Raw genomic sequence first — 22983 nt, forward strand, 5'->3', positions numbered from 1 at the left:
CTCTGAGCAAATCTTGTAACACGGGTACAAACTTCAACGTATTCTTCACGGTGAAGTACCGGTACAAACGTTCTTTCAAGGTTCGATTGAACCGTTCCACCACACTAGCTTTCGTATCCCCACGAGTCGAAAAATGATGAATGCCCTTCTGTTTCATCAAATCCTGAAACGTCTTGTTGTAGAATTCCTTCCCGTGGTCCGTCTGAAGATTGATGGGTTTTCTACCTCCTTTCAAGATCTTAGTCATGGCTTCCGTCACCGCTTTACCCGTCTTGCTTTTCAAGGGTTGGACCCAAGCGTGCTTGGAAAACACGTCCACCTCGATCAAGTCAGCCGTCCACTGCTCGTCGATTCCGAACACCACGACGGGTACCGTGGGAAAACGACGACGTCTGGGTTTGTGCAACGAGTACCCCAAATCCCGTTGTAAGACCTCGCGGGCACGTCGTACCGAGATCTTATTGGCCTTGGCGAATCGCGTCAGACCACCCAGACTACCGGCTCTGTAGGGATCCCGATACCTTCCCAATAACGTCCCGGTCGAAAGCTTCTTCTTTTGACTTTTCTTCACAATCGCCAAAGTAGGCAAACGCACTGTCTCCACAACTCAAAACGCTGCTCTCGTACATCGAGATACTTCTTAAATGAATCGGGTTGCTGTTTCAACCACAAGATATAAGCGACAAAACGCATCACGTTGCCTTCGACATTAGTCTCGTCAAACACCTCCAAGGGCGAATCACTGAAATAACCTGGGATGGGTTCACCGTCACCGTATCTCGCATAGACTCTATCGCATCTGGAACACAAGGTGACCCAACTCCATCGATCGGCCATGATTGCACACACTCTCGAGATCAACCAACTCAATGCTTGAGACATGATAAAAAATGATTCAACCCAATTTTATTTCAACTTTCTTATAGGTACAAAACGTCGTGCCTGATTGGTTTTTACAAAAACTACAAATCTGATTGGTTCAAAGAAGGCGAAAGACTACTGATTAGCACACACTTCGTCGTCATCGGACGACACGTCATCAGGGCCTCCTGTTCATCCCCCTTCACATAAAATGCCTGACGCATACTCTCTTTACAAACACCACACAGTTCATCCTCATCAGCGTTAATGGCACGAAAGAAAAACCGATCCTTCCACATATCACGTTGACGCATGATCTCACCGATCAACTCTTCCAAGAGATCAAACGTCCACGTACCTTCGGGTAATTTCCCTAACGGTTCAAAGAGATTGTCAAAAATGTACACGTTCACGTGCGACAGGGTATCCAGAGATCCCAAAGTTTCTACCTCCTCATCCGCAATCTCTTTCACTAGTTCCCGAATCTGGTTAGAGTTGCTGTGGTAAGTCATCTGGCCTCGTTAAACTTCTTTCCTTCTTGATCCGACAAATGAGGATGGTGCTTTCGGTCGCACCAGTCAATCAAGTGCCTCTGAAGCCTATAGTACAAAGGGGAGACAAGATGTAACTCCAAGTCAAATATCTTTACATGTAACGGTCTTTCGCCTTCTTCGATTTCCTCCAAAACCTCAGAAGCTCGATTCAAATGTTGTCTCAGATCTTGCACGATCTCTGCTACATCTCTCTCATCCAAACCCCTATGAGTCATCACCGCACCACGAGCAAGTCAAGAATGATTCTCAACCCGAGAAGCGTGCTCCTTTTATAGCTGCACCGTACCTCCACTTTCACTCAGTACACGTACTTTCACGGATCACGCGCTATTTTTTTTTTTTACACAGCCAATCAGAATGAAAAGTAGCACATGATCCCATCACCTGACACGTCTCTGATTGGTAACTAACCCGTCTATAAAGTAGAACCACCCATTCCAGCACGCGTCATTTTTTCAAAAAATCGCAGGCGTTATGGATTCGCTCGTCGAACCCGAAGAGGTCCCAAAAATCGATAAAAAAAAGAAAATCATCCAAAAAGAAGGATCGCAAGAAACTGAAACTGGACATCCCCAAGAGAGAAGAAGGTAAACTACTACAATCCACATTAGATAGATGGCTATTCAAAAAACCTCGTTCTAGACTACGTTTCAAAGAACGCGTACTCCTCAAAGAGATCACGCCGGACTCTGTCAGTTGGACCACCGTACCTCTCAAAGGCTTCTCGGAACCCTGGAGCGTCTTTTCAATCAAACGCCAAGGAGTCAAAAGCGAAATGAAAAGTAAACATCACCGGCGAAGACAAAGACTGACTCCCAAAAACGTGCGAAAAACCACACACATCCTAGAAACACTAGGAGAATTCACCGAAGTACAAGTGTTGCAGGAATTCGACCCCGATCAGTTCCTGGACCAACCGAAAAAACAAGATCACACTTGCCCGCGCTGTTGGGTACCCATGAAATTCAGGAGTGTGCAAACCCCCGACGGCAGTACCTGGGAGTATTACCGATGCCCCTCTGCCAGATTCTACACCAAGTGTTATGTGACCTGTGGTGCTACTGAAGTGAACGCCTACTTCCAACGCGTCACCGAACAGACCCACCCCTACTACAAGAGCATCGACCCAGCCCGTTTCCGATGTCTATGCAACAAGTCCCTGGTCTTAGCCACCTCCCACTCCGCTGCCAACCCAGACAGGCTCTATCTCAAGTGCCCCAAGCGCACCTGCAAGTTCTTTCAATGGATCGACGAACCCCCACGAGGGATCGCCGAAGCGCGACTGATCCACGGACAAAGTTCAGAAGATATTTTGAATGGACAGAGCCCAAACTAAAAAAGGCAGGGTAGCGCAGTGGAAGCGCGTTGGGCTCATAACCCAGAGGTCCGAGGATCGAAACCTCGTCCTGCCCATTTTTTATGAAAAAAACAGACACAGTTTTTTGTTAAAAACACACTCTGATTTTTTAATTCACATTGGGTAATTTGTCTTCCGTATCGATCATCGATCGCATTGTATTTTGATTACATTGGTTGAAAACGCTATAATAAAAGTTTATGACATTGACATAGCGTCTAGCCGTGTTCTTCTGTCTCTCAGTCCAGTGGGTATGGAACGGCTCAAATTGATAACATAACATCATCCGGTGAAATGTCACTCTGTCCACAGGCGGCTTCACTTTCAGTTCCCACACAACGTTCTTGCGAATAGCAAGGATCGCATTAAACAAGGTTCTCTAAAACACTTTCTCAATGATACGGTATTGACGCCGGCTTCTGGTCCAATTCTCTCGTTGCTCGTCCATAAAGAACAATACCTGGTGAAGCATCACCTCTAACTGGCTCGAGTCTTTAAAATGGATGAACCAACGACGGCCCGAAAACAAATCTCGGATTGGGAAATCCATGTCTTCGTAAAAACGAACCCAGTCGTCATCCATCCTATCGATTGTCTCCTCGTAGGTTAGGTCAGGCTTTCTCGGCCGGAAATTGTTCTGAATATGCCTCTCCCTCAAAGCCATAGTGACGCTCAATACAAGTTTTGAAAAAACTCAGATTGAAGAGCGGACGACGCCGATTCGCTTTATGAAGATCCGTCCAGCCAATCACAGATCAAGCCGAAGTCACGTGGGTAGAGTAGACCAGGGGGATAGGGGGTATCCCCCTTCCACGCCCCACGGTCGGAGACTGGGAACCCGTTTCACCGAGCGTATAAAACAATCGGACCGAACCGTTCACGGCACTCTGAGTGTCTTCACTTGTATCGAGCGCTGACAAAAGACTGTGGCCGTTTCAGTTGGAAATCAAGTGAGTATAGCATGGAAGTGTTAGAGCGTTGTAATGAAGAGTTGACTACCTTGGGAAAGCGGGTGCGAGAGTGGATGAAGGATGAAGAAGAGAATCGCGAGACCCCTTTGTACAGTGACATAGAAAACCTTTTAGGTTTCATCGGGGTGGCCCTGGACGAAATCGATCTTCTGTTCCTAGAAGAGATGATGGGGGTCGCTGAAGAAGATGAGATTAACGATTTAGTAATAGATGTGGACTGGGCTCTCAACGCCTACAAACAATTATTATGAATTTTTACGTTTTTAGACATGGAAAACAGCTGTTACGTCTGTAAGCAATCGCGACCATGCTGCCGCAGACCGATCCTAGAATTGGGTAAACAAGGGACCCACACCAAATTCGTCCACACAGTCTCGGGACCACTGAGAGAAGCCTGGGGATTAGGGTGCGTCTGGGCAACCTGCTGCGGGGCCATCTATGGCATGTATCACAATAAGGAGACCTACTGTTACGAGCCCGTCTTTCTGGGAAACCATTATGAAGAAGCCCTGTCACGTGTCAATCACGTCAAATCGTTCTTGTGATTTAAAAAAGGGCGCCGGTCATTAGGATCGTGCACACGTTCCATCCTGTAATAACAAGTGTAATGTCCAATAAAAAATGTTTATCGTTCTATTTTCAGACTCATGTCATTTCCTAACCCAAGATGTCTTTGATGTAGTGAAGGATACACTCACCAATACGGGATCGACAACTATTTTATCACCACGTGTTGCGACCAATTTTATCACGGAACTTGTAAAGCCCTCAACAATTGGTGGTTGAAACCCTGCCTATTTGGATGAACCCCACCCAGACGAAGATGTCATGCTCATCTTCCTCACCCAAAATTTTCCCTACCCATGGTACCTGAGAAGAGACCTCTCCGATGTATGGCCCTTCGGACGCGTTTTCGAATCCTCCTCAGGCTTTCACGGAGAATTTCTCACCCCCAAGACAATGATGTTATCCCTCGTTCACCTGGGAACCAATGACGTTCAAGCCCTCAAGATGGTGCAAAAAATCACACAACAAACCATGTACATTCTCTCGTTAAATGAAATTTATTAATTTTGTTACAGGCATTATTAAATTGTGTTTTTCACTCAGGTTGTGGTGACGTCATCGTTTTTATGAATGCTTGGTAAGCCAACTCTTCTCTGTCATCACTGCCGCTCCTCCACTCTTTCCATCCGGCCTTAAAACTCTCCTGCATTCTCTCCAACTGCACTGGGGTCCCATCCGCCAGAGACTCGTCCTCACTCATCTTAGTACCCATGACTTTCCTGAACCACATCACGTCATCGGCCAGCTTCGTCGTTTCTTTCTTCAGAATGTAATCCGTACTGTCACGAATCACGCGAGTCATAATCTTTCCGAGAAAATGATCCTCCACAGCTGCCATCACTCTCGCCGCAAAATCATTCCTCGGAATTTCGTCCGGCAAGCCTCTCGCGGGAATCTCCACCTCCACTATCGTCTTCTTGTTCTCCTCCGTTGCCATCTTCTTCTTGCCGATCTCCAAACAACAATACCAACTCTACACCCTCACAGCCTCTTTATTCACACCCTAACCATCTCTCATTGGTGCGCGCCTTAATTTGGACATGCACGCCTTATTTGGGCATGCGCGAGCGCGTGACGTCATTTTTTGGCCACCATCTTGATCAATGCGCCATCTTGGATTTTCAATTTTAAGAGAATGTATGGGAATTTGTTGGTCACGTGGTATCATCCCTGGCTCCTGATTGGTTACGGCCCCTATAAGCGTCCTTCACTACTAAGGAGATATTTGATATTCAACTTAACGAGTAGAAGGTATTCGAAGCAGTCGTGTTTAGCGATATTTAAAATGATGAAAGTGTCATCTACTCTGTTGTTTTAGAATTGGTACCTCTCAGGGGTAAAAAAAAGTTTCAAGCCACGCCCACAAAGTAGGATCTTGGTACCTCATAGAGGTTCTTTTCAAAATTTCCGACGGGCACCCCCCTGTCCTTTTTATGTGGGAGTCCCACATCCCCGGGGATATGACCCTCTTAAAGAATTAACGTATGGAAAACTTTATAAACACTCATCTGAACAATGAAAAACAGGTGCTGTCACGATTGAGACCCTAAAACACCGAGGCGTGAAAAGCTCAGGCTCTCAAGTTACGTCTACTCCACGAAAATTAAGCTCGATTCAATGAATGTCAAAATTCTGTTTATTTCGTATTTATTTTAAAGTCATTGCTTTCTAATCTTTTTTTTTTCTCTTGGAAAATGTCAGATTTCCTGTCAAACCACCTTCCGTGTTCATGTTTTACGCTACTCCAGCTTAAACTTACTTTTCAAAGTCGACAGTAGACAGTAAAATACCCGTAAAGAAGTTTCCTTTACTCGTGGGTTTCGAATGTTGACACACTTGAAGTGTTTAGGTGAACAAAGAACGTTCAGTCTTAAATCATGGCTTTTAAGAGCAAATGTGTCCAAAAATCAAACATTTTCAAAATATCGCGGCAACAGCCAAAAACTAAATTCTGCTCATATTCTCAGCTTTGGTAGGCCTTAGTGTGTTTTTCACCTGTCACACAAATTTTTGCCTTCGTTACTTGTCACGCATAAACTCTTTCCACCCTCTTTGGACTCGGTCCTTTACTATATATGTCAAAACTGAGTTTCGTTCAAAACAATATTCACTTTTATTTCCATTTCTGCGAAGCCGAGAGTTTTAGTATCCCCCATCCTAGCTCTACAGATATTTATTTTTATATTACTTCTTGAATAGACAAGAATTGCTCAAATTGCTGTCAACATATGTTTTGGTGTTGGTTTTCAAGATTTGATAGTTTTTATCGCTCTAGGTTGTTTCATTTTGTGACGCGAAGCTTCGAGATTCGTCTTAAATTTTGAGCTCCAAAAGCGGCATTTTGACGGAATTCGGCTATTATCGATTTTCTGGTAAATAAATCGATACTCAGCCAAACGAAGCATGTCGTGATTTGTTTCACACTAAGGCCTACCAAACCTGAGAATATGAGCAGAATTTATTTTTTGGCTGTTGCCGCGATATGTTTCACCACTGGGAACATCCGCTCTTAAGCACGGATTGAAAAAGAAGACTTAGCACAGGTGGCGAAGGTACCTTTCGGGTGTAATTTCAACTTTGTAAGCGCTTGTGAGAATACTTTAAATATTTAATCCCTGGAAAGCCCGAGGTTGAAAGATAAAACAAACTGCTTTGTGATTACCAAGCCTTAGCGATTTCAGTTGTTCTTCCGCCATGGCCGAATTAGACAGCAAAAGGTCTCGGCCTCTGTGTAAACAGATCTTTGCAGTTCTGACAGTGTTGTGTGCTCTTGGAGGTGTAATATATATCACTGGGTTAGGTAAACAGATCCACGAGGCCATAAACCAAATGATCACTCCACATCAGGAACCACAATTGCAAAGAAGAAGGTACGATATCACGGAGAATTTTCAAACATGGGTTAATGTTTAGAAAATATTTTGATTCAATTTAGTCAATAAATCAATCAAAAACTTTATGTAAGCACTTTATAGTTAGAAAACTAATGAACCTGTGGCTATCTAAAAAATAGCTTAGTGTATTTCAGAGGCAAGAAGACGAATTAAACTCTATCTTCGTAACATGATACGACAGGTTTTCTTGTGATATAATCTTATCATTTTAAGCTGTTTTAGTCTTCTATGAAGAAAGATCTGTTCCAATGTTATTGAAGGAACAGCTTGCCGGAAGGTTAATTCACTTTAACTTTCCATCTAATGAAGCGACTAGAAGCCACCCCAAAGCAGGGGACTTACCGGCAGCATTTTGTCGAGTTTAAACGGCTTCAATCGAGGCTACTGGTGGAGAGTTTTCACGCAATTACAAGGCCAGTTTGAAGCAATTGTGAATCGGAGTTTCTTCATCATGTTGTGGTCTGTGTTAAGACGCCCTCTCTGAAAGAAAAATTCGGAGACAACGTGCTCTCTCTAATTCTTTCTTTCGGGGAGGACGGCTGTAACACAGGGTAATCATGTTGATAGCCGTGGGATTGGACATTTTGGTTTGCTTCTACGGTATAATTACGTTCAAATTCATTGACTTGAACTCTTTAACACGGGCGGAAAAAATTGCTTGAATCCCGTACTGAGCCGAAGAATGGGAGGAAGGGAACAATGTGTTCTATTCAAAGTTTTCCTAAGAACAAGCCATTTTGGTTGAGGCGTTAGGCCGCGAAAGTCGAATGCCGGCTTGGAACTTTGGAAATAGTGGAGAACAATAATTGGAACGGCTTGACGGTTAAACAGGATTACGGAACATTCGTTTCTACCCGAAAATGTCCATTGGGCTGAAACGAAAAGTCGTGTTTCATTTATTCTAAAATGAAGAACAGCCGCCGCTGTAACAGAACTATTTTATAAACAAATAGAGTTTTGTTTCCTCCATTCTTAAATATGTTCTTCTCCGATCTCCGATGAGTGTGACAATAGAGGCTAACAGGCGACGCAGCTTGAGGTTATTCACCACTATAGTGCTGAACTTTATTTATTTTTCAGTCCACCTTTAGGAAAACCCTCCGAGCCTCTTGAGTTCAAAACTGCAGCCGTGTCAGCAGACTACAAAGCTTGCTCTGAGGCTGGCGCGAAAGTTTTGCGAGATCAAAAGGGAAATGCAGTTGACGCCGCCATTGTCACCGCTCTGTGTGTTGGTGTGGTGAACGCGCACTCAGCTGGGATAGGCGGAGGAGGATTTATGATAATTTATAACAAGACAACAGGTATGATACTGAATTTACTAACAAACGTTGCTTTACCTTCCTCACGCCTTAGAACGCCGAAACTAATAAGTCAAGATATTTTTGATTTTCATCACACGATGTCCGACAGAAAACATCTCCATGTGATGGTACTGTTCTTTAGCTTTCTTTTGAATAGTCACATGGCAAGGTCTGCGTCTGGCCTAGTTATCCATACTGCAGAGCTTATCCTAGTTTCCGTAGCATTAACAAACTAGGCGCATTTCTATAATCCCCTAAATTTCACGGGGTTATGTCCCTCTCCCTGTTTTAAATCGCCGGTACCCCTTTTTAGACACCTGGATGGAGAGAACCACGTGAGAGTGTACAAGTGTCATAAGTGTCTTTCCCATGAAAAACAACTCAATTTTCCCGGCCAGGGCTCGAACCCGGACAGCTCGATTCAGAGAACAGCTCGTTTACCATTAAGGCCTGCAACTTAAAACCATGGTTTTAGTCCTGGTGTGAATTCGAAAGGCAAATAGAACCACATTCGTGTATTTCTCCTTTGGAATTGAAAAGGTGAACAAATAAATAAAGAAACTCTAGGGAGGTGCCTGTGTGAAGACGCTGGTAAGAAACACTTTTCAATTGACGCAACAATAGTCACAATTCAATAGATCACGCTTCGATGGTTAGCGATCACTAGGCGGACACCAGGTAAAAATTAAAGTGTGTTTACATAGCTTTTATATTTTTCCTTTACTTTGGCAAGAAAGATGTAATGAAAACTAAACGCTGAACTGATCCTTAAGGAAAAAAACTTAGAAAAATCGAAAAAACGTTTGTACACAAAGCAAAGTAATAAATTTGTGAAAAAAGGACTGTGATGTTGGGTCCAAGCCACATTAGTGGTGGACCGGAGAAGCTTTTATCCATTGCGGTTGAAAGTCGTGTGTACATGTAGGTTGAGTTTGTACGTAGTAACTCGAAAATTGAAATAACTAGAAATGACATAAAAGACATAAAGACATTATTTTAGTTTTCAAAGCGTTTTGGTTTGACGAGGAAGGCTTGGTAATTTGTGTTCTCCAGGAATATGAAATAGGTACAGAGGCTGTATATGTGTATACTGCTGTGTAAGTACATGCATCTCAAAATTGCACAACAACGGACAACCTACAGTTAAACCCCTTAACTAACTTCGAGGTGTTTTTCACAACACTTCTTAAGAGTGGTGTGGATCTACAACACCTCTTGAAAAGTGGTCTGCATCTGACGTCGTCAAAGTTACAAGATCCGAAATGCTTACCCGCTACTCTCAAGTCCATGATTTTCATGTCTCTGGACTATTTTCTTAACTAAAATAATACAGAAAGTCTTTCAAATGCAGACAAACCCTGAATCTCTCTATCAATCGACTTGGGCAAGCCGGGTTATCAAAAAGCTGCCAAAAAACAAAAACAACGAGGCATGAATAAAGAAAACTGTGTCCTGTATTGAATAAATTTTTTTTTTCATCATGGATTCAGGAAGTAAAAAATTGCTATAGCAACGAAGTAGACCTACGGAGGGGCAGTCTAGATCAGATCACGTTTCAAGGAAAATGAAAAAAATTCTTTCACAATTCATAGAAAACAAATAGACATTTTACGCAACACGAAAAAAAAAGACATTTTTCACTCAAGCCTGCAAAATTAATGAGATTTTGAAAGCGATGTCCAAAGAACAGCCTTCTTCTTTTTTCGGCAAGAGGCAAAAGGAAAACTAATGTAGAGGGAGCGAACAGATTGCCTTTACCTCGAAAGTAATGGAAAACATAATCAAAATTTCACGACGAATTGAACAAAATGTGTTCATCAAAAATTCAACAAAGAACGACTTTCTGTCTTCATATTTTGCATATTTTATCCCTATAATCCCTTCCAATTGTTTTAAATCAAATTTTCGATTCTTTTAAAGCAAGCAAAATAAGATTACTACATCACTGCAGACCATTTCTGCTATTGAGACTATATTTGAGACTGCATGCAGTTTTCAGTCACACTCTACATTAGTTCGTCTTAACACTTATTTGTTAAATTCCCTGCAGGAAAGACAAGTGCAGTCAACTTCAGAGAAACTGTAAGTAAGCTTCAAAGAGCAGAAACGATGAGAGAATTCCAGCGTTTAATGTTTGAATGGAAAGAGAGAGGTAAGGGCAGTGTCGTAAACAACCACTGAACACAATCAATGTCTGCACTCTTTTCTTCTACTTTACTGCACTCTTCTCTTCTACTTTACTTTAATTCAACGGAGAAAGCTCATTCCAGTGTCTTGTTGAACCTTTACAACCTTAACGGTTAATTGAGACGCTGGCTCCTACATAAACTTCTTGTGTATTAGGAGTTCTAAGCGGCGTTCTTTCAAGAAGTACTGTTAAAGATTGTGACTACAGCCAGCCGAGTCCAAACCCAGGACGATTGATAACCGTCAAACGAGTATCGTGCACATATAGCATCACTTGTTACGCTAACAGTGTAAACGTATCTGGCTTCATGGTGATGAAATTTGGGGCGAAACTGGCGACGTAGGAGACCAAAGCCTCCTTATCTTTTGGCTGTATTAAATAACGATTAACCGTTCTGGGATAAGATGCTGTTCTTTTTGCCTAAACAAAGAGCTATTCTTTAACTTTACCGAGCCACGAGCAAAATTCTATCCTATCAACTACTGATATAATTGCAATATTAATTTTATTTTTTGATTGCAACTCGTCCTTGATTGGTAGATTAAAGAAATATTATAAGCGTTCACGGTTTACTCAGTGTCCGCACTGTTATCACGAACAAATTGTTGTATTTTCAAACTTCAAGAAACAAAAACCAGAGTGCCAGGTGAAGGTGAATTTGTTGGGGTGCCCGGTGAACTGCGTGGATTTGAGATCGCGTGGAGGGAACACGGAAGTAAGAAACTAAGCTGGGGAGACCTTTTTCAACCTGCTATTGACATCGCTACTAAAGGTTTCCTAGCCACTCCCGCTTTGATAGCTGCAGTGGAAAAGAATGGACCCAACATTACAAATGATCCCGGGTTAAGGTGAGCAACGCACCCAGCCGGGGGGGGGGGGGGGAAATCCCATACGAAAACGTCAGGGAAGCTTGTCGTCTCGCTTAAGGGTTTAATTCACATATTTTGGTCTCACGTAGGGTGTTAAGAACAAAACAGCTGTTAAAGTATCGAAGAAATAATTTAAAAAAACGCTGTCATTGGTCTCCTTCAGGGACTTAATAAAGATTTTTCGACGGGCATGGCCGACCAGATCATATGGGAATTCTCCCTCCTGAGGGGGGGGGGGGGTGGGGGTGGAGGGGCTACGCAAGCTTGACTAAATAGCTGCACATAGTCAATAAGACACGCCCACCCCACTCCCCAGGATTAACCAACCAACAGTTTATTGCTAGCGTATTTATTCGATTCAACGCCGCCCTCGAATAAACGCCGCATTTTAGATCAGAAATATTGATCATCGTGGTGCGGCGTTTATTTGAATAATAAACTCGAAAAGCAAATGCAGTAATAATCAAGTTTGAACAAGCCTAAAAGATTTATTTTCCCTGATTGTAACAATGTTTTGATATCAGCACATTCAAAGCTCTAAGGAATATAATCAAAACACAAGAACAATATACGGTAGTTCAGCTTAAACAAGTTCAAATGTTCAGTTACAATACTATTGTTTGCAAGAAATACATTGGATTTTAAATAATCGCCGCCCTCGTATAAACGCGGCCCTCGAATTAACTCCGCACTAGAATCATGAAAAATTCAATAAACGCCGGGGCGTTTAATTGACTAAATACGGCAAGTGTTCAACAAGGAATTTACTGTTTGAAGATGGCAAAAAGGTTGCAGTAAGGTTTGTAAGTAACTATTACATTTTGTGATTTGCCGCCTAAGAATTAATAATCGAATACGCTTGCAGCCCACGAACAGTGTGAGCGTGGTTTGGTCAGGTAATTGGGTTGATACATTTTCATCTTTTAGGGAATTAAAGACCATTAGTCACATGAGAAGAAAATTTTGCCTCCTCTGGAACGTAAATATTTTTTTCAAGAACCTTGTAAGGGAGGGGTTATTTCAAATTACACTTACCTAGAATATGTTTTCCTTTCAACGCAGTGAGTTATTCAAGCCAAATGGTAGATTTATTAAAGACGGTGACCTCATAAAGAGAACAAAATATGGAAACACTCTTAAAAAAATAGCAAAATCCGGATCTGCAGATATCTTCTACTCAGGAAAAATGGCGGAGCAGGTATGAAAACGATTACTAGCTAATACTCCAACCGTGAGCGGGAAGACTCTTTTGTCTGCCTTGTCAAACTTTCCACAAGTAACTAATCACAACCACGGTTCAAAACACGGGTCGCAACATTTTTCTCTGTTATTTTCCCGCGTTTTTCTCAAACACTTCCAATCCCGGATTGAACTCGTTTCCAGATCTCTCTAGCTCTCTTCCCACAGCAGATCTCTGGGAATTAGATTCCATTCTTGCCGAACAGGACTACTTTGTGTAACTTTGAAATCCCCAGAATTTTAATTTAAGTGTATAATTTAAGTGTATAATGTATTTATTAAAGTCTTAAAACATGAACAGATCGTTAAAGACCTGAGATCCATCGGTTCCAAGATTTCCGTCGAGGATTTAGAAAATTACCAAGCCAGTAAAGCCAAAGCCTTGGAGACCGCCCTTCCTGGGGTGGATGGGCACAAAATTATGACCGTCCCACCTCCTGCAGGGGGTGTAGCCTTGATTGATATCTTGAACATTCTTAAAGGTAAGTTCGATTTGTAACGTCTTTGAGTCAGTAAAAATTTCACTATTCTCTGTCTTAAAACCTTGTCACCAACGAGTCAGTTGTGCTATTTTGTAGTGCATCGCTTGCAAAAAATGTCGGATGTTAACATTTCGGACGTTTTATATCGAACGACTGGAAGGAACAATTTTCGAACACTTTTTATCTCATTTCGGACAAAACTACTTTGCTGAAACATATCTGCCGTAAACTTACGCCTAAAAACGGCGAATTAGACTGAAATAACATCAACGAAAAAGATAGTTTTACAGCACACTCAAGGTTTTACAGAACACTGACTAGAAAATAACACAAATTATATCAAGCCGTCAAATATCTTAAGCTAGAGTCGCTCCATAAAGTGACAAAAAGAACGAACAAAGCCTAATCCGAGTAAAAGCTCTATCAGGTATATAGGCCTTGAATACAAATAAATTTGAGGGCGTCGCACAAGAATTTAGCATGTACTTGGAAGTTTTATATTGTAGAGTAAATATTTCGGACGCTTAAAAATTTCGGACCGTTATATTTTCGAACACCTATTTTGTCCGAAATTAAAATCGTACGAAATGTTTTGCGAGTGATGTATGTGTCCTGTTTCTGAACAGGGTTCAAGTTTGGCCCAGAGGACATGAAAAAGCACCCGGTTCTGACGTATCACCGTATGATTGAAGCATTCAACTTTGTAGCGGCCAGAGAGACTTACCTCACAGATCCTGCCTTTGATAACAAGGGAGACGAGGTGAGTAGTGAACATTTCTTGAGAATGGTACAGTGCGGGAATTGAAGTTTGCTTGCATAGTGATGAGCGCGTCGGATAAAGAGATCTGGGTTCGAGCCCTAACTAGGCTGATTACACATGGGTTATTGACCATGCGTGAGTTCAAGATGGCTTGATATTGGCCAAGATCTTTTTTTAACGGGTTTATAGTTATGGATCGACGAGGAGTAGAGTTCCAGAAACTCGTCAAGAATATCCAAACATCTTGCCCGAACAAGATTGGCCAATAAAGAATTTATTGTATGGAAAAATCCATCTTGCACGCTCAGGTAGCCAATCACAGCGCAGGATTAGATTCATGTTGTCCATTTACGGAGCTTCTCATATAATAGGTTGCGTTCTTGGCCCAGACACTTTACTCTCACAGCATCCCTCTCCACCCAGAAGTGCAAACGAAAACGTATTTTTTTTTTTAAACTAGCGACTTGTCACAGAAACCTGCTGAAAATGCGCCGAGGGGGAGGGGTAATCTACATGTAATTTGGATTACCATCCCACGCTGGGAGCGTACTAACTTGATATCAATTGGTCGTTTTTAGCTACAGAAGCTAGAGTTAATTCCATTCTGATGCCGAAAAGTTCTTTACAAAATATTATTATATGGCTTTGGCTTGTGGCCGATATAACGCGCGTTCTGATTGGTTAATTGTCACTGAATTGTAGGGCATTATTCTCCCGTAATGCCCCGGGCCGATTACGGATTATGCAAATTAGGAAGAGCCCGGCTCGGAAAATTCAAGCGGATTGAAACGATGAAAGCCGATTAAAAACAGTAAGAGAGGTAAATTTAATTCCGAGTAGCTAAAAGATTAGGGATTTTTCCTTACTAAAATTCATATAGAAGTCGTTTTTGACTTACCGGTAACCTTGGCGAGCACTAGTGAAAAGCAATCAAAGTTTGCCGAGTGTTGAGTAAAGCTAAAATCGCTAAATGAAAAACACCATCGGCAGATGTGTCACGTATCCTGAGCAGAAAACCACGAAGAAACTTATAAGTTATCATCTTAGTCACAATAATTACCGAAATATTGAACTCCGTTTCAGTTCTCATCAAATAGATTCCCTCGCTTCAACACAAGAGAGTGAAAATCAGCTTCCAGGATCATCAGATGTCAACAATCGGGCGGTTTCTGTCGGTAGCAGTATTTCTGATACCTGCAGGAAGTTTTAGACGTTCACAAAGCTTGAAAAGTTAATCCATAAATCCCAGAATGAAGAAGGCCAAGATATGTTGTCGAAAGCGAATGCGAAGATCGAGTTATTCTGAGCAGTGCATTCTGAAGCATTAGTATTTTGTTTCACCGAAAGGCCGTTGGTTTGGACTATTTTGAAGCACTTTCTGTCTTTTCCATGTGCGTTGACGTTTTGCCACAAAAGTTGGAAAACCTCTCCCATCAAGTTGTGGCACCACGATACTAAAATACCTTTTTGAGGCTGGGACAATCATTTCTCCCGTGAGGAAATGTGCACTTTTAACGGAAGACGTAATACAGTGGTGAAGTTCACTGACTGTGTAGTTTTGCCCTGGGTTTGAGACGATGAATGAATCGGTAAACGCGCGCATCGCCGGATGTAAATTGACGACTTCCGCTCGAATAATTTTTTCTTTCCTTTAATTCATGAGCCATATAATAAACAACTTAATAACCTCCACCGTTCGGTCGTTACGGGAAAATCTCAAACCTCGGCCTACCGTATTGACCTCGCTGTCGCTCGGTCAATACGGCAAGACCTCAGTTTGAGATTTTCCCGTAACGACCTCACTCTCGGTTATTAAGTAGTTAATATCTTCAACAGATTGTCAAGAAAATGTTGGATGCTGAAGAAGGCGAGATGCTACGCAAAAAAATTGACAATAAGCACCACAGTTACAACTATTACGGTCCGATTAACTACCACATTGATGTGACAGATGGTACAACTCACTTGTCTGTGCTTGACGAAGAAGGAAATGCTGTTGCCTTGACAACGTCAATCAACAAATAGTAAGCAAAGGGATTCATCACTATAAAATACAGTCTACGATCGATGTGGTCTGTACTAGGTCTCTGAATGAAACCGTAATGTTTGACCATGAAAGCCATTGAGCAGTCTTTTCATGTTGTATTGGTTACTGTGCTGTACCCCGTACAGCAGTTTTAGCTTTTCGGTCTGTGGGTGAGACTCTAGTATGTGACCATTCAAATGAACGCTATTGAATAGTAATTTCATGTGGTACTGTTTATTATTCTGTACAAAGTTGTTCTAACTTTTGACCCTATATGAACGGAAACCAATTGTGTAACCATTCAAATGAAAGCTGTTGAGCAGTACTTTTATGTGGTACTGTTTATTATGTTGTATAAGGTGGTTCTAACTTTTAAGTCTGTGGATGAAACCCTAGTGTGTGACCATTCAAATGAAAGCTGTTGAGCAGTACTTTTATCTGGTACTGTTTATTATGCTGTATAAGGTGGTTCTAGCTTTTAAGTCTGTTGATGAAACCCTAGTGTGTGACCATTCAAATGAAAGCTATTGAGCAGTACTTTCATGTGGTACTGTTTATAACGCTGTTGTGACACGCCCAAAGAAGGTAACAGAAATTTTCGCAGCATACGTAAAATTTCCACCTAAAGAAACTCGGTTTACTTTATTTTCTAGCTTCGGATCTAAAATGCTCAGCACGGAGCTTGGAATAATCTACAACGATCAACTATGGGATGCAGTGAACTTGTGGGTAAATGAATTCAATCTTGAAACGGACTCACTCAAGCCTCGTAAACGCCCCATGTCTCTTGCTTCACCATCCATCATCACAGATGGTGATGGCAACGTTAGAATGGTTATCGGAGCTGCTGGAGGGAAATATATCGCAACTGCTTTATCACAGGTAAATAAATGCGGTATATTAAACGGCGGCGCCAAGATATAAATGTTATTTTCGAGTGGTAAAAACAATATTTTACGAAGGAGCGCAGCGAGTAAGTAAATTATTGTTTTTAGGACGACAAAATAAAATTCATATCTTCAAGCCAACGAGTAACTTTTTGATTATATAGGCAAACCGACTGTTTGCACAAACAACCACTGACATAAGGGTTCGATCGTTATTTTCGGGCGTTATTTTCCTTTCTAACTTTATTTCGTTTGTGTAGGTATTGATGAATTATTTCTGGTTTGGAGACAATCTGAAGGACGCTGTATCTAAGCCTCGTCTTCATAGTCAGTTGTTTCCAAATATGGTATTAGTTGAACCCAACTTTCCAAAGAAGTAAATCAAAGCATTAAAGGGATATGGACACAAGAAAATCACGGATGATACCACCTTATTTACAGGTGAATAAAGTCTTGTTTCTATTTTTCAACTTCTTTTATTATTTATTTTTTCTTCTACAAGGAATAACTTTAATCAAAATGCAAGACTCTATGACTAAGGACCCGTACGCACTACGCGGGAGAAATTTGAAATCGCAGCTTTATTTCTACGATTAGGCCTACCGTCCACACTAATCCGTCACGAAAACGGAGCTGGTCGCCGGCCAGGACTCGAACCCAGACCGCCCAATCCAGGACAAGCATAGTTGTTAACAATAGACAACAATTGGAAAACCACTTAGACTCGGAGATTCCCAGTAGAATTCGTTGATTCGTCCCTTCTTAGCCAATCAGATTGTGAGTTACCAGAAATCAGCCATAGCAATGCGGGACTTCAATTTAACTACAGTAAACACCCGCATATAAGAACACACAATTTCAGAGGTCAGACTGATTGTGTTCTTATTTATCGGATGCTTAGTGAAAAATCAGCCTCAGGATGTTCTTAAATGTTCTTAAATTTTTTTAAATTCAGTGCTGTACAGCATAAAAAATGTTGCTAGAAATTTTAATCATGTTTTTGGACAATTACATAAATTGATGGAACAATAATTAAAAACCTAATGTTCAAATAGGTCTACTGTAATCAGTAATGTAACAAAACAGTAACAAGAAGGGTGTATGTATAGTTCTGTGGCAGATCCAGACGCTGCCCCACCCTTAAAATGCCTAAAGTAGAGGTCCACTGTACATCTGCAAATCTGAAAGTCTGATTTACTACTGTGTTGACATGTACATCAGCAAAACAATAACATTAAGACTGGACAAGTATTTGCAAGCTTTGATCAACTACAACTGTGATTGACCTTGATACAGCTATAAAATCTTACGTTTTTCTCTATCAATACAGTAGTTTATAGTATTGTAAAGGCAAAAAATGTAATTCATGATATTAGATATTCTGAAGAGAACAAAGGTGCCCAAAACTTAGCTAATACCATTGGTCAGCAGGTGTGTTTATGGTAATTTGTGTAATTTTGACACCCTTCCCATTTTATAAGAACATTATTTTTTTTTTCCAGGCTGATATTGTTCTTATAAAAGTGGTGCTTTATTTGCCAAATTTCAGCCTGATGTTCTTAATCCATGTGTTCTTATATGCGGGTGTTTACTGTAGTCGACTGTACTACGTGAAAAGTGAAAAGAACTTTCTACTGTTTATCACCCAGGAAGCCCGCAGCAAATAATGGGTGTGGTCCAGCTAGTTGTTCGAGAGGACAACGGTCAGCTACTGGCACTAGCAGACTATCGCAAGGGAGGAGTCGCGGCAGGCTACCGCTGATCAGTTCAAATTTAATTTGAGGTAAGTAGCTAGTGGTTAGTGTCAACGGATCAAAAGCTTCGGACGTCTTGGGGTAATCTCCAGGTACCTTTGGAAAGCTTATTTAGAAATTTTAGGATGTTTCAGATAATCTTAAAAATTAATGTTTTCAGAAGCAACAATAATCAGAGATCACAGTCTTTCACTTGTTTTTGGTTTGAACTTCTCGTAGTTTTCTGTTCTCTCAAATTCAATTGTTTTTCTCTCTCTCTTCTTGGCTGCTACTTTTCAACAACTCCTTTTTCCAGCGCACTAAGGCAGTGACTTAAATTTCTCTGAGATCAGATAGTCAAAGGATTTTGACACCTACAAAATGACAACTAATAGCTAAGCTGTGTGACATCGCCTTAAGACGCATTCCTTTACGGAACAGGGTTAATACATCCAACTTACAGAGGCCCAGGTTAATCAATTGACTGATTCGTGCAATTTCTTATATTTGCCTGAATCATTGAATCTAATTGGAACATGTTCTGACGGCAGTTTCCATGTCTTGACCATTAACACAAATTGTAGTCGTTGCTGCATAGAAGTTAATCAAATCATTTATTTTGCATCAACAGATCCGTGAAAACGGGAAGTTTAAAGAGACAGAAAGACGAGTACCACCTTATAAGAACGTCAACCCAACAAGTAGTAGCACGATGAGCGCGGGCACAGAAAATTCTAGGATTTCATTTGCGATGTCAAACCTTCCTGTATACCGGACTTTTTTTTTCACCTACTTTTATTTGTTGTGCTTTCTTTGAATTCTTGGGGTTTGTAGAGATTTTCTTGGACTGACCCGCTAGCCTAAGATGAATCTGGTTTGTACGTGCATATGACTCTTCGTCTTATTTCGCCACTTATTTTGATAGTAGTAACTTTACATAACTGTTTTAAGATGTAGACAATTTTTAATTAACGCTTAATTTTTAAGGTGCTGAGAAAAAGTAAAAGATGTCTTTATGCTACCCGTTGTCACTTCTTAGTAATTTTTATGAGTGAATTTTTAACAAATAGTAAACATTAAGTACATCTGTTACTACCAGAAATAGCCGCCGCCTAATTAACGGAAACTTTCATTCGGAGAGCCAGAATTTATGCTTGAAGAAAAATACCATTTTCTAGAAATAACATGTTGGTGATTCAGGCAGGAGCGCTCTCAAATGAAAGTATTCCGTTTTCTGATTGGTCAGCGACCTGCTTGCGAAAAAGACTGCATTTCAAGAAAAGGCGTGGTGGGAATCGCGAGTGAGTGATTGTTGGTGGCGAGGGCACCATTTTATTCCCGCCAAAACAAATGCACTCGCGCTCCAATACCGCTAGCTACGCAGGTTAGACGGGTAACTCCAAAATGAACGGCCATTTCAACTCAAATCTGTCAAGGAGATTTGAATACTTATTATTGTAATTAACCTACTGAGCCCTTAAAGTGAAAATCCCTGGGATATTTAGGAAGAAGGGGAAGTGGATCAGAGGCTTTGAGGGGAAAACAAAAGTACAACAAGCGTTCACGAGATGCTGCAGCAAATATCTACTCTAGATGTTTGATTGTGTCGTAAAAGTGGACTATTAGTGTAACAGTATGAAACAAACAAACCAAAGCCTCACAATACTAAATCTGTCTTCAGCTTTTCGTACTAACTCTTCCCTTCCTAAGACTGTCAATCAATTAATTTTTATTTACACTACCAATTTATTGGCAAATTAAGTAACGGGTTAGAGAAATCATTGACTCGGAAACATTCTCATGATTGACCATCCAATTCTCTCAACCGATGTCATAAAGATGTATAGCAACTGATAGAGAGAATTTCTATTTCGAGCTTGTGTGTGAAACAGACCGCAGGTGGTAACGGAATTGCAATACCTGTAAATTTAAAAGCCTCTTAAACTATATCAATTATTAAACATTTGCTGAAAAAAGCTGCCCTTCACCTTGTTGATCAGCTCGGTTTAAAGATTGCCTCGCCTGTTGTTTTCTCGATCACGCAAGCTTTGCTTTTTAAATGACGGACTCTGATTACTCTAACGGCGGGAAATCTCGCTGGCTGATTTGGAGAGGGAGACTGGCCCTACTGACCGTGTTGGTCGCTGTGGGAGGCGTGATTCACTTCACTAAAGCTGGAGAAAAGATTCACAACGATTTTAATGAATTAATCCACGGTCTCTTTCGCGGGGCAAGGTATGAGTTAAATAATTTTATGAACATCTTTGGTGTTAGTTGCTTTATCTTTAGTTTTGGACTAAGAACTACTTAATGCATTTCTATTTTAACTTCCTTATTATACTTATAAAAATTTCTTTTACATTCGAAAATCAACATGGAAATTTACAAGGGTACAATTTTTTCGAAAAGACTACTAATATTGAGCTTAATACGGAAGTTTTGATTCTAAAACATAAACATACGTTGCTTATTTTAAATTAACGGCTATGTTTGACGCGCGTTGCGTGTCACGTGACTTATCTAATCTGACCAGGATGAGTTATTCATTAACTATTGTGGTATGTGACCTGGAAAAGCTCAGTTTTGAAGTCAGACTGCGAAGTCCTTTAACGTGGTACCAAAACTGTCTCACAGACACCTTAAAGCTTGAACCTCAGATAGAAAGTAAAGGTTTTACCTATACTGCGTATTAAGATAGTGCATTTTTTCCAGACAGCTTACGTTGAAACCTACGGATCCTCTCAAGTTTAAGACCGCGGCCGTTGCAGCAGATTATAAAACGTGTTCAGAATATGGCGTTAAAATTTTACGAGATCAAAACGGGAACGCAGTTGACGCCGCCATTGCCACCGCTCTGTGTGTTGGTGTGGTGAACGCGCATTCAGCTGGGATAGGCGGAGGAGGGTTCATGATTGTTTATGACAGGAAAACAGGTATGATGTAACCACGTGTGCGATGTATATAAAGCCCTGTCCACACTACCGCGGAGAAATTTGAAAACGCAGCTTTATTTCCACGGTTAGGCTTACCGTCCACACTAATCCGTCACGGGAAACGGAGCTTTTGGAAAACGCTCTTCAAACAGGAAGAATTTCAAAACGCCGGCTTTGCGTTTTAGTGTGGACGAAAAAACATTTCGAAAACGGAGCTTTCCGAAAACGATGACATCACGGTAATCGTTTGGTTTCCTTGTCCGCCAGTTTTCCTCAAACACAAATCCAAAATGACCGGTGATTATTGCGTTTTCAAATTTCTCCCAAGAAGTGTGGAGGGAAAACATTTGATGCGTTTTCAGAGTGAAAACGCCGTTTTCAAATTTCTCCGGCGTAGTGTGGGCGCGCCCTTAGTTTAAAGGCCAGTCCCCATGGAAGAGTTTAAGCCCTTGCTGTACTTTTGGCCGCCAGCTTTCATGAGCTCTCATCAAATTCAAAGCCAAGTAAGTCAACGGGAGTTTTGGCTCGGTTAACAAGCGGCTTAGCAATATCAACTCAAGGGCTCTGGCAGTTCGTTGGACTGCGTTTTGATAGTAGTCGATGGGAGTGAGGAAAACCCACATCCAACTGTCATGCCTGAGCTTTAATTTCGTCGAGTTTCGTTAGCAGTGAAGATTTTTCCGTGCGAATGACGGTTGTTTTGAGATCATGCGCGGCAAAACAGGTTCATGGCAAAATATTGGGAAAAAAAGGCGTTTTCGTTTGCCTCTAAATTTCGAAATTTCTGTATTGGGAATTGCAAACATCCGACGAAGAGGTAAAAAGGCTGTATTTCAGGTTTTTGGGTGAAGTTTACTTCGACTTTTTGGTAAATTGTGTTTCAATCGCCCTTCCCGGATTTTTTCTTTCGGAGAGGGCCGCTGTAACTTAACACAACCTACTTTTGGGAAGTAAATGTTAGTTTGTCAAAAGGTACATTTGAAAAAGTAGAGTAGACAACTTCTTTTACAAAATGGATAACGCTGCCTACATTTGACGAGTTCCTTTGGCAATTTTGCAGGCAACAGAAGTGTGATAAATTTCAGAGAAACCGTTGCCGCACGTGAAAAAGCTGAGACAGCGGAGGAGATTCAACATCTTCTGGCGAAGTTCACGGAAAGAGGTGAGGTACTTTAAAAAATCACAATGAGCAGCTCAGTCACCGATCACCTCTGCAATCAACTGTTAATCATGGTTTTGTTAAATGTTTGCCAAAGGTGTCGTATTAGTTTTTTTAACCCGAAGATTGATGAAGATCACTTGAGAACTTTAGAAGGTTCGGAAAAAGACCCTTTATTGTCTTTTGATGGTAGAGTGGTTTT

The 22983-nt window shown here is 41.2% G+C and overlaps 2 pseudogenes across 2 annotated transcripts in view; both read left to right on the forward strand.

The window, feature by feature from the left end:
- The first annotated feature begins 6920 nt into the window (after positions 1–6920).
- Positions 6921–19710, forward strand: LOC149114469 (glutathione hydrolase 1 proenzyme-like; annotated as a pseudogene). The gene is made up of 12 exons (XR_016206475.1): positions 6921–7180; positions 8285–8505; positions 10556–10657; positions 11319–11541; positions 12625–12760; positions 13103–13283; positions 13910–14043; positions 15880–16067; positions 16723–16951; positions 17217–17397; positions 18606–18739; positions 19321–19710. The product of XR_016206475.1 is annotated as a glutathione hydrolase 1 proenzyme-like (transcript).
- A 524-nt stretch (positions 19711–20234) lies between these two features.
- LOC149114470 (glutathione hydrolase 1 proenzyme-like) overlaps positions 20235–22983 on the forward strand; it is a 10247-nt pseudogene continuing 7498 nt past the window's right edge. Inside the window, exons 1-3 of the transcript XR_016206476.1 lie at positions 20235–20924; positions 21402–21622; positions 22683–22784. The product of XR_016206476.1 is annotated as a glutathione hydrolase 1 proenzyme-like (transcript). The remainder of the gene's footprint in view (positions 20925–21401; positions 21623–22682; positions 22785–22983) is intronic.

Source organism: Orbicella faveolata, unplaced genomic scaffold, assembly GCF_042242905.1.
Source record: "Orbicella faveolata isolate gen_17 unplaced genomic scaffold, um_ofav_v1 contig_14, whole genome shotgun sequence".
In the NCBI taxonomy this organism is placed as follows: domain Eukaryota; kingdom Metazoa; phylum Cnidaria; class Anthozoa; order Scleractinia; family Merulinidae; genus Orbicella; species Orbicella faveolata.